This window comes from Volvox carteri, assembly GCF_000143455.1.
Source record: "Volvox carteri f. nagariensis unplaced genomic scaffold VOLCAscaffold_12, whole genome shotgun sequence".
Classification (NCBI taxonomy): Eukaryota; Viridiplantae; Chlorophyta; class Chlorophyceae; order Chlamydomonadales; family Volvocaceae; genus Volvox; species Volvox carteri.
In genome coordinates, this window is record NW_003307555.1 from 1288970 (window position 1) to 1298415 (window position 9446).

Genomic DNA, 9446 nt, shown 5'->3' on the forward strand with positions numbered 1-9446 from the left:
CGCTGATGACCTCCGCCGGGGAGGTTCTGATCACCCCGGGGGGGGGGGAAAGGCCCGGAACGGGGGGGGGACGGGGGGAGGGGGGGAGGAGGGGGGAAGGGGGAGGGATGTGTATGAGGTGGAGAGAGGGGGGAGGGGAGGGGGAGGCGCACGAAGCGATGTGGGAGTTCTGCAGCTTGCAGATATGACCCTGCGACTTCAAGTCGCGGATAGGGAGGGGGGTGATGGGGGATGAGGGAGAGCCGTACTGTACCGTACCGTACTAGATCCAACGGCGGCAACCGGATCCCAGCAGCAAGGATTCCCCGGGAGGGGGAGGGGGATAAGGACCGGGGGCCGGGTCCTGGAGGACCCCCCCCAACCCCCTTACACAGGCCGGGAGGAGTGACGGCGCCGTACACTCACTCACATACATTCACACACATTGGGCTCACCTGTCCGTGAGGTACAGCGTCATGAGCGGCTGAAAGGTGGACCCCGCGGGTACGGCAGCCAGGATACGGGACTTGTAGTCCTGGGCCTAAGGGGAAAACACACACACACATACATACATACACACACATACATACACACACTGGACTGCTGGTGCTGCCTGCGGTGCCGGTGTTGGAGGTGGTTGTGCAGTCTGTCCATATGTCATGGGCGGATGATCATGGGCGAGGGGGCTCTCAAGGACGTGTGTTCGGGGAGTTGTCGCAGCCGGATGGCCCGCAGCTAGGCAGGGGCCCTCAGCACCCCTTATAACCTTGTGTGAGCCTCACCACTCCCATACACTTTCATTCCAACCCCATGCCCCCTTACTCCTTCCCCCCACCCCAACCCCCACACAGCCTCCACCCGCCGTGCCTCCCTCACCGCCTGAGTGGTGTTGATGGGGGGCACCAGATTGGGCATAACGATGGCCCGCCCGAAGTGCAGGGCGGTGTGGGGCACCACGTCCTGGCGGGTAACGAACGTAGGGAGGGGGCCGATGCGGCGATGGTGAGGGCCCGGATTTGGAGGGGATTAGGGAAACAGGGTTTTGGCGGGTAAGTAAGAGAAAACGCGAGGGGATAGGCACGACGATACAAGATGATGGGTGGACGGGGCGGGATTTTTGGCTAAAGAGAAGGAAGCGGAGAAACCCGCCCTCCCGCTCTTTCCCCCACCCACGTCACGTCACGTCCGCTCTTCTGAGGAGTGACGGCGGGCCCTCGAGAGGTGGACCTCACCGCCATGGGTTGGCCATCCCGGACGTGAAGGTGCCAGTCGTCGGGACGGGTGATGGTCAAGGACTGTACTGCGGCGGCCGCCGCCACCGCCCCAGCGGCGGCGGCGCGTGGCCGCACGGTGTTGCCCGCCGCTGTTGTGACTGAAGCGCTTAAGAGGCGGGTTCCGGAGCAGGAGGCGGAGGAGCCGTACGACGTGGCGCCGCCTGAGATTTGGGCGGTGGCATGGAGCGGGTGGTGGTGGTGGTGGCGGGGAGGATGGAGGGGAGGAGAGGGGGAAAGGGGAGTCGAAGGACGTTTTGAAAGGGGGGGGTTTGAGGGCGGGATATCCGAAGGCCTCCAAGGATGGTCCCGGCGCGCGGTAGAAAGGGCTGGGGCTCAGCAGGCACAGCGCGGTGAGGAGTGGAGTCTGTAGAGGGAGATATGTGGTTTGGGAGGAAACGCTGTGTGGTTGTAGGCGAGGTGTGTGTGTGTGGCAGGGGGTGTTGGAGCTGGTGTTGGGGTTGTGGTGCGGCTGGGAGAGTTTGGAGGTAACGGCAGCGGCGGTGATCCCGCCATATTGCTGCGGCGTGGCCATGTGCTGAGTTTTATGAGGTGGTGGTGTAATGGGGCCACTAGGTGGCTTTGCACATGGCTTTTATGTTTTTGCATGAGTACTGGCCCATCGGCCAGCCAAGAAGTGGAGAATGATCAGCTGTGCGCACAGGAAAGGTGATGAGAAACACGGAGGGTCGCAAAGCACGGCAGTGGGCCGATGGGAGTCAAAGCCCGAAAGTAGAGACTTCTGATAACTGCAGCAGCGGCCAAAGGATTATTTTAAATGTCGCCTTTTCGTCACAACTTGGAATTCGTCCATGCGAGCCGCGGATGGTTTGTAATTGGCATACGATGGCGGCGATGTCCGTTTAACCAGCCCGCGGCGTACCCGTGGGAAACGATGCCTTGCAGCCCGTCTTACAGGAAATTGACGTTTTAAGCATCCTGGCTGCAACTCCAAACATGCAGGGTTGCTTGCAGCGTGGACCGACGAAGTGGAGAGCTGAAGCGTAATTATAATGACGTCCTTCATGCGTTGATAAGTTAGCACATAAGCTCCTAATATTTAGAGGCCAAAGCTCACAGGGGACATGGCCGGGAAAGGTAGTTGGGAGGCCCTGACATTACTCAAACAAACGTCCAGAATGCACATTACGACTTTCAGTACTGTGAAATCAAAACGTATTGTGTTCTTATCGATGCACTTTGGCCGCAACATTCACGAAAGCTTTCATTAGTTCGTTGCAGTGGAAGCAACACCCCCTGCCAACAAATGATTCGCAATGCGCACCAATTACTTCTAACGTTTTGAATGGATGCCTGTAAGACTGATTTGTGTAGGTCGCAAATGTAAAACTGAAGTGTAACCGGCCCAGAACTCAAAAGCCCGACATGAATTATGCGTGAGCATTGTGCTACCTTGTAAATTGCATGCGGTGGCCGTTATCACGTGTTGTCGCAGGTCGCAGCGCTGAAGTAAAGCACTGGGAAATATTGGAGCCGTCTCCTTGCCAATAAGCTGCCATCTAAACGACTAGGCCACCCGGCCTCGTCGTGCGTTTGTTACCGAAAACCGAAAGATCCATTCCACTAGCACAATGAGCAATGCCGAATCAGGGGCGAAGTCCTTATTGTTACGCACACACAAGGTTACAAGGTCCCCGATTCGCACGAGCAAGCCCGTTCATACAGACAACAATTCGAACACACAAACGATATTACTACAAAGCAACCACAGCTGCTCACGCAGCAGATGAGCGTGCTCCTTACCAAAAACTACCTCGCTGCTACTATAGCTACAACTGCCCTCCTCCTCCGCGACAACTACATGCTTAATAAGCATTGCTTAATCGCTATAACGGCTCTATTTTTTTGTGCTCGCAGGTGCTCACTCTAGGCAGGTTGGGCGAGCGAGCAACGGCGGACAGCATGACTTTGCTGCTTAGAAAGCAATCCCATCCTTAATATAAATCGCGCACCACAACACCGCGACACAGACCACATCAACGCTCTTCGCGGCCCCTAACAATGCCTGCCCGTTAGCTGTATCCTTTCGTAAGTCCGCTTCGCAACCTTGTGCCCGCGACGGGGCCGTGAACCATTCTGCATACGCCGAACTAGAACGCGTGTACGCAGGTCTGCCAAACATGGTCCCTCGCCGGCGGTTCAGGCCAGCTCGAAAAGCTAAGCAAACGACACGGGGCTATTTATGACCTGCAGCGCGGACGGATGCCCCCGAGCGACCTGCTGCAGGCAATCCTCGGCCACCTGAAAGCGTGCAATATCATGATTGACATGTCACAAATGGCGGATAATTACACCTTGATCCCTAGAGATGGACGCAAGATTATGGTAATACGTACGGATCAGGCGTAGGGCGGGAAGGAGATGTGGATTCTCCACCGCATCCGCCGCTTACCTTTTGCTGCATGCGCTTTTGGTGCCTGGGGAATGTATTTCACTGCACAGGCATGCAACAACACCCAAAAATGTTGCCCCAAGCTTGCAGGCGCTTTGTATGTGCCTTAGTCAGCGTTTTATAACTTTCATAAGGTGAAGTTATGCAACTTTCTGTTTAATGACAGCATTTTGGACGAGTGCGAAGGGTGTGTGTCGCGAAAAGCACAGAGCACATGCCGTGTCCAGATCTTTGCGTGCTCCCTCATTGTAACCGGCAGGAGAGAGTGGGTATGTTGCTGGAAAGTGGCCGGGCATATCTAGTTGTGAAGACGGTTTTCAGGAGATGGATTGAGTTTGAAGAAGGAGAAAAGCGTGTGTGTCCAATATGGGAAAACCTGTCGGCCACAGCTGTGTATGCGCATGCCATGTTGTACTGCTCGTTGATACGCGGCGCAAACCTATGTGGGACAGGACAGTGATACTTGTCCGTTTTGCGTGTTGCTCCACGAGTTACCAATAAGGTTCAAGCCTTTTGCCCTTTCCGTTTTGTTTTGGCCTTGTGCACTTCGTATGCGCGGCATGTTTTGCAGGCGCTCTCCTGCACAGTACATGCAACGGACCAGAAAACATTCCGTACAAATATCGTTCTTTTGGCTTTGCTATGTTACACAATGTTACGATCGTCCTTGCTTCGCTCTGCGTTGGGGTGCTGTGTCACCGCAGATGTACGGTGCTGGGTTTCTATTGAGCCTTTGAGAGCCTTTGCTGCCAACAGTAAGGACATACGTGTATGGTGATGAGCGTGAGCACGTCCCAATACGTTATGTGGCAAGGTGTCATGGGTCTAAGGAGCAGGTTGAACGTGAGGGGCCTTACTCGCACACACACACGCACATGCGAATACCGTTGGTCGGGTCACAGAGCGAAATTGCAGTGCCTTTGTAACTTTATTAAAGTTGTTCATGCTCGCGGTCCACAAAGTTCAGCTCAGAGCCTCGCAACTTCCCGCGGTCCGAACGCATTTCATATAAAGACGTTGACCGTTGCACCAAATATTTTTAATATTACTCAAGATTATGTAGACCACAAATCCAATGCAAAATGGCTGCATGTGGCATGCTCTGGTGCTTCATGTTGGCTTGCCCACCTAGAAGGTGGGCAAGAACCTATAGATGTTGGATGAAATGGACGAGCATGCTCGGACTGAGACACAATTACGTAACAATCGCATTCACAATTACTCTTTGCGCAATCCGGAACGAACGTCGTAAAACGAGGCGCTGCGTTCGGTGCCTTGGCGCAACTTGGCGCGGTGTTATCGAAGAACAGAGAAAATATGGTAAAATTCAAAGCGCGGAAGTCCGGGAGATATGCAGTGTGAAGAAGTGGCCGAGCATAAGGCGGTTACAAAAGTTCGCATGACGCAAATCGACCAGACATCTGCAGATGTCAGATCGACCAGACATCTGCAGATGTCAAATCGACCAGACATCTGCAAATCCCAGCTGGGATGTGATACCCGGAAAAATGGCAAAGTGAAGCGTCAAGTAAAAAGAAGAAATTCCTAAGAACAACTAGTAATAATGAACGTTGTATTATATGAACGTTGTATATAAAGTGAAGCGTCTAGAGGAGGGAGAGGAGGGAGAGGAGGGAGAGGAGGGAGAGGAGGGAGAGGAGGGAGAGGAGGTGTGGGTGCGAAATGACGGCCTTTCGACATGTCGTGGTAAAGTGAGGTTAAGTGCACGAACACAACTTATCCATTACCTTTGCTCCCTGTAAGCTTTCAATCGATTCAGCACCAACGACTCACAGTGCTCAAACAGATTATCAAAATCTCATCACAACATAGGCTGCGGCACCCTCAAACGCAACCACTACAGGCTAACACAATTCCGCTTTTGGGCAAGCCGACATTACGTGTAGCGTGTTGTTTGACCATAGGCCGTGTCATAGAACTGCAAGAATACGGCGGGCCTGCAGGCCCGAATGCACTGCAATATTACAGAGTTATAAACCTTTCAAAAACATGCTAATAGGTTCCAAAATACTTCAACATCAAGGAAATCGCCTCCTCCTAGTAAAAGGCAAATAGGGTCGGTCATCCGTGAACAGCACCTGATCATCCTTGCGCGTTCATATGTTTTTTGTTTTCGCTTAATTTCATATGGCTATCTTTTTTCTAAATCATCAGCTCGGATGACTCGGATAAGCCTACCTAATACGAGCATAAAGTACAACTAAAGAGCCAAACTGTACATGGCGCAGGTGCCATCTTTATATACGCTGACGTATAAATGCTGGCCTAATTACATGTGCGTTTTAACAAACGAACTTATTTCAGGCAACGGCAGCGAGTATCTTCGTGTTAACACAGCACGGATATCACGCGCCGCTTTCCTTTTTGCATGCTTGTTAGTACACGATGGAAATAAGAATATCATTTATGAAATCACGTCTGAATTCAATCACGTCTGCCGTCCTTATGCCGTCCCATAAAAACTGCTTTACGTTTCCTGTAAATGCTTGTACTGCGACCTTTGCTTAACTTTTTACTAGATTTTGTACTTCAAATGACGGAACCTGAATGGTCGCCAATGGAGTTACGCATGAGTACTTAAGTTTTAGTATAGTAATCAAGCACGACTACTTAGATGTGTTAAATGGTTTCGTTATAATGTTGTATACGACAGCTTTGCTCTCTCGCCCATTGTACACATCCTGTGGCATGGGCTTGAAGCGGACCTAAAGAGAACACGGGGCGCTGACCTTGCAGCAGGGAGATATGGAAAAGGGCGTGCATGCCGATGTGATGCTGCTTCTCCTACTCTTCGCTGCTGCGTCAGTTGGCGAGGCTAAGATGCAGGTAAACTACACAAAAAGACGCTCTCCATGAAGCTTGGTGCTTTTAGCTGTAGTTATTTTCCCTGGACTGGACGATACGTACACTTTCATTTGTTACCTGTGCCTGCATCCTCGCTGTCCATTGCAAATAAATGTCAGAGGTAAATATTATACAGAGAATGTGGCATGGCATTCAATCGCATGGCATTATATACAAAAAGTTGCCTTTGCAGCCCGCAGGAAATCCGTCACGCGACAATGCATCGTAACCGGTTGTGGTGGTTCAGGTTCACGATCGGGCCCTGCAGGGCACGCGCGCGCAAACCCCAGTGGACGTAGACACGAAGTAATTCACATAGAGATAAGATAAGAAAAAACATACCTGAAATGTAAATTTGTGGCTGTAGGCGGTATCGTGAGTGCATGCCTATGGCGTGCGTGCGGCACCTTTTCACCTGTTGAATGCGCATGTCGTGTACACCGTTTTTGACCTGCTCTATCCTCTGACCTCGCTCCCCATTCCATGCAGGTCGACCGCATTGAAATATATCCCCAAGATTTCCTTGCCAAACCACCCGGCAGCCTCGGTGTCGGTATCCTGGCGTTCCAGCAACCGCCCAGGAGAACGACTGATGCGGATTTGCTACCTCAAGAAATTGTAACCATCATCGGGAAAGGCAGCAGCCTTCCAAATTGGTTGCTCAAAGATGAATGGGAAGATAATAGCGACAAGAGGGAATGTGAGGCTTGGGATTTGGGATGCTTCCGAATCCGACCACCATCGCCCCCATCGCCACCGCCGCCGCCGCCGCCGCCAGAAGAACGGGATCCGCCCTACACGGCAATAGATTGGCGGGACGGTCTCAACCCTGCTATCCGCGTTTCAGCAGGTATGGTGCACACTGGCATACATACATACATACTATTACTAGGGAGGTGCATGCGCTCAGTAGAAGGGGGGTGTACAGCCAACCGTTGTAACTGAAAATTATACGTTGGAAAGGTCTTCTTTTGTTCTTTGTAAAAAATCTACTTAGGCATAGGATAGAGGATCGCTGCAGTCCTCCAGAGCGTTTCTTAGCTCCATGCCGGTGTGGGCGCACCCCAAACCCCATGTCTCGTGGCGTATTTTGGCACATAAGAGAAGACCCAGTGATCACAGGAAAGCACACGGACGTCACACCGTTGAAGTCCCTGCGCTACAAACCCCCGTAAGGCCTAAACACAGCTCAATCCGGCATCTCTCAGTCCTCGTTCTGCGTTTCAGGGATGTACGGCACACCCTCAGGGGTCCACAACAGCAGCTGCGTGTTCCCCTGGGTGCCCTGCTTTTGCATTTGCTTTTGCTGCTGCTGCTGTGCTTCCTGCTCCTCCTCGTCCTCTTCTCACTGCTGGCGAATCAGCTCAACCTCATCCGCCACTGCACTGTGGTTGCCCTGCGAACCCGCGTTGCCACGTATAGATCACCCGCCCTGGAGTTATTCTTCTGCGTCTTTAGCTTCTTAAACATATCGTGCCGGGTGCGGGGGACGTCAGGGGGGACGTCGGCGCCAGGCTGCAAGCCTCTGAGCCTCTGGCTGCAAGCCTCTGAGCGCCTTGTCATTCTTTACACTAGAGTCCCTTGACATTATTTATCACAAACCATGCATTGAGGCTCCGAAACGCGAGTATGGCCCTTCAAACTACAGCTTGATCGCAGATCTCTACTTGGTCCAACTAATACTTCACACTATCCAAGCTCACATCTAGTAATACATAGTATTGTTTTTACTATGCTAGTTTACTATGTACGGACACAGGACGAGCGCCGTAAACTAGTGCCACTGTCAAGCCCCGCATAGTATAAAGTACTATTCCTAGTACTATCTAGTATAGCACTATTTTCTAGTTTAGTACCCGTGCCAACCTACATACATACATACATACATGCATACATACGTGCATAAGGGTTAGGCACCACAGGTAAGGCGCGACCATTGCCCCCGGGAGATCCCGGGATCGATATCCGTTCGGGTCAAAGACCTTCCGATGGTGGAAGGCATTGCGCCCCTAGTTGATGGACGGTGGTGACCTGGGATAAAGTTAACCTGCGAGCCGACCAGGAACGGAGTTGGGCCGCTGTCGACCCGGCAGATTCCGTTGGATGCTGGTGGTGGGTGCGGAACCTGAGCGATCCACTGAGAAATTGACTAGGGTGACTGGATGAGGGTGCCCCGAAATACAGGGGAAGGCAGGGTTTCGCAGGGTAGCTGCCACGGGCGAAGATACACCCCCCTGTTTCACACATCATACATGCAGTGTTTCGGCTTCGGCCCCCGGCTCTCGCGGCCCATAGTGTAATCTAAGTCATACATACATACATACATACATACATGCGGCTCCAAGCACCCCCAACAGCACTCAGGCGATGGCTATGATCCTAAAGCGGGTCGGATGGCAGATGCCGGGCGGCACAACAACCGTCCCACTCACACGCCTGACGGTCCGCCTAGCGACACAGCTGCAATGCGGGGCCACCGAGGAGAAACGGGGACGCTTGATGGCAGCATTTGTGCAAGAAGCGTTGCACCCGCAGGAAACGACACCTTCCTCCTCAGCGGAAACAAGCCGCTTCAGGGCGACGCAAGCCCGCTTGTGGTCGGGGGTGCGGTGGGAGAACGAGAACAAAGAAACGCTGTGGCGGCTCGCCGTGGACGGCATCCCCCTGCCCGGCAACACGCACCTGGCCCGCATGGTGCCGGAGCGCTGTGGGTGTGGAGGGTTCGGCAACGCCAGCAACCAGCACTGCTCCCCACGCATGCACCACTTCTGGGAGTGCCCCGTCGCACAAGCTGTCCGGGAGCAGATTGATCGACACATACAGCCCTCCCAGGAGGCAGCGACAGGCGGCATCACCCGGAAGCAGCTGTGGCTGGTCCAAGCCCCGACCGGCTGCGAGCAGGCCCCCTGGGATGTGAT

The 9446-nt window shown here is 53.2% G+C and overlaps 1 protein-coding gene across 1 annotated transcript in view; it reads right to left on the minus strand.

Annotated features, from left to right (window-relative positions):
* VOLCADRAFT_120698 (uncharacterized protein) overlaps positions 1-1283 on the minus strand; it is a gene marked incomplete at its 3' end in the record, with an annotated part of 5290 nt that extends 4007 nt beyond the window's left edge. The window contains exons 1-4 of the mRNA XM_002949028.1: positions 1212-1283; positions 856-939; positions 435-520; positions 1-26 (exon numbers count right to left, since the gene is read on the minus strand). The remainder of the gene's footprint in view (positions 27-434; positions 521-855; positions 940-1211) is intronic.
* Between the last annotated feature and the right edge of the window lie 8163 nt (positions 1284-9446).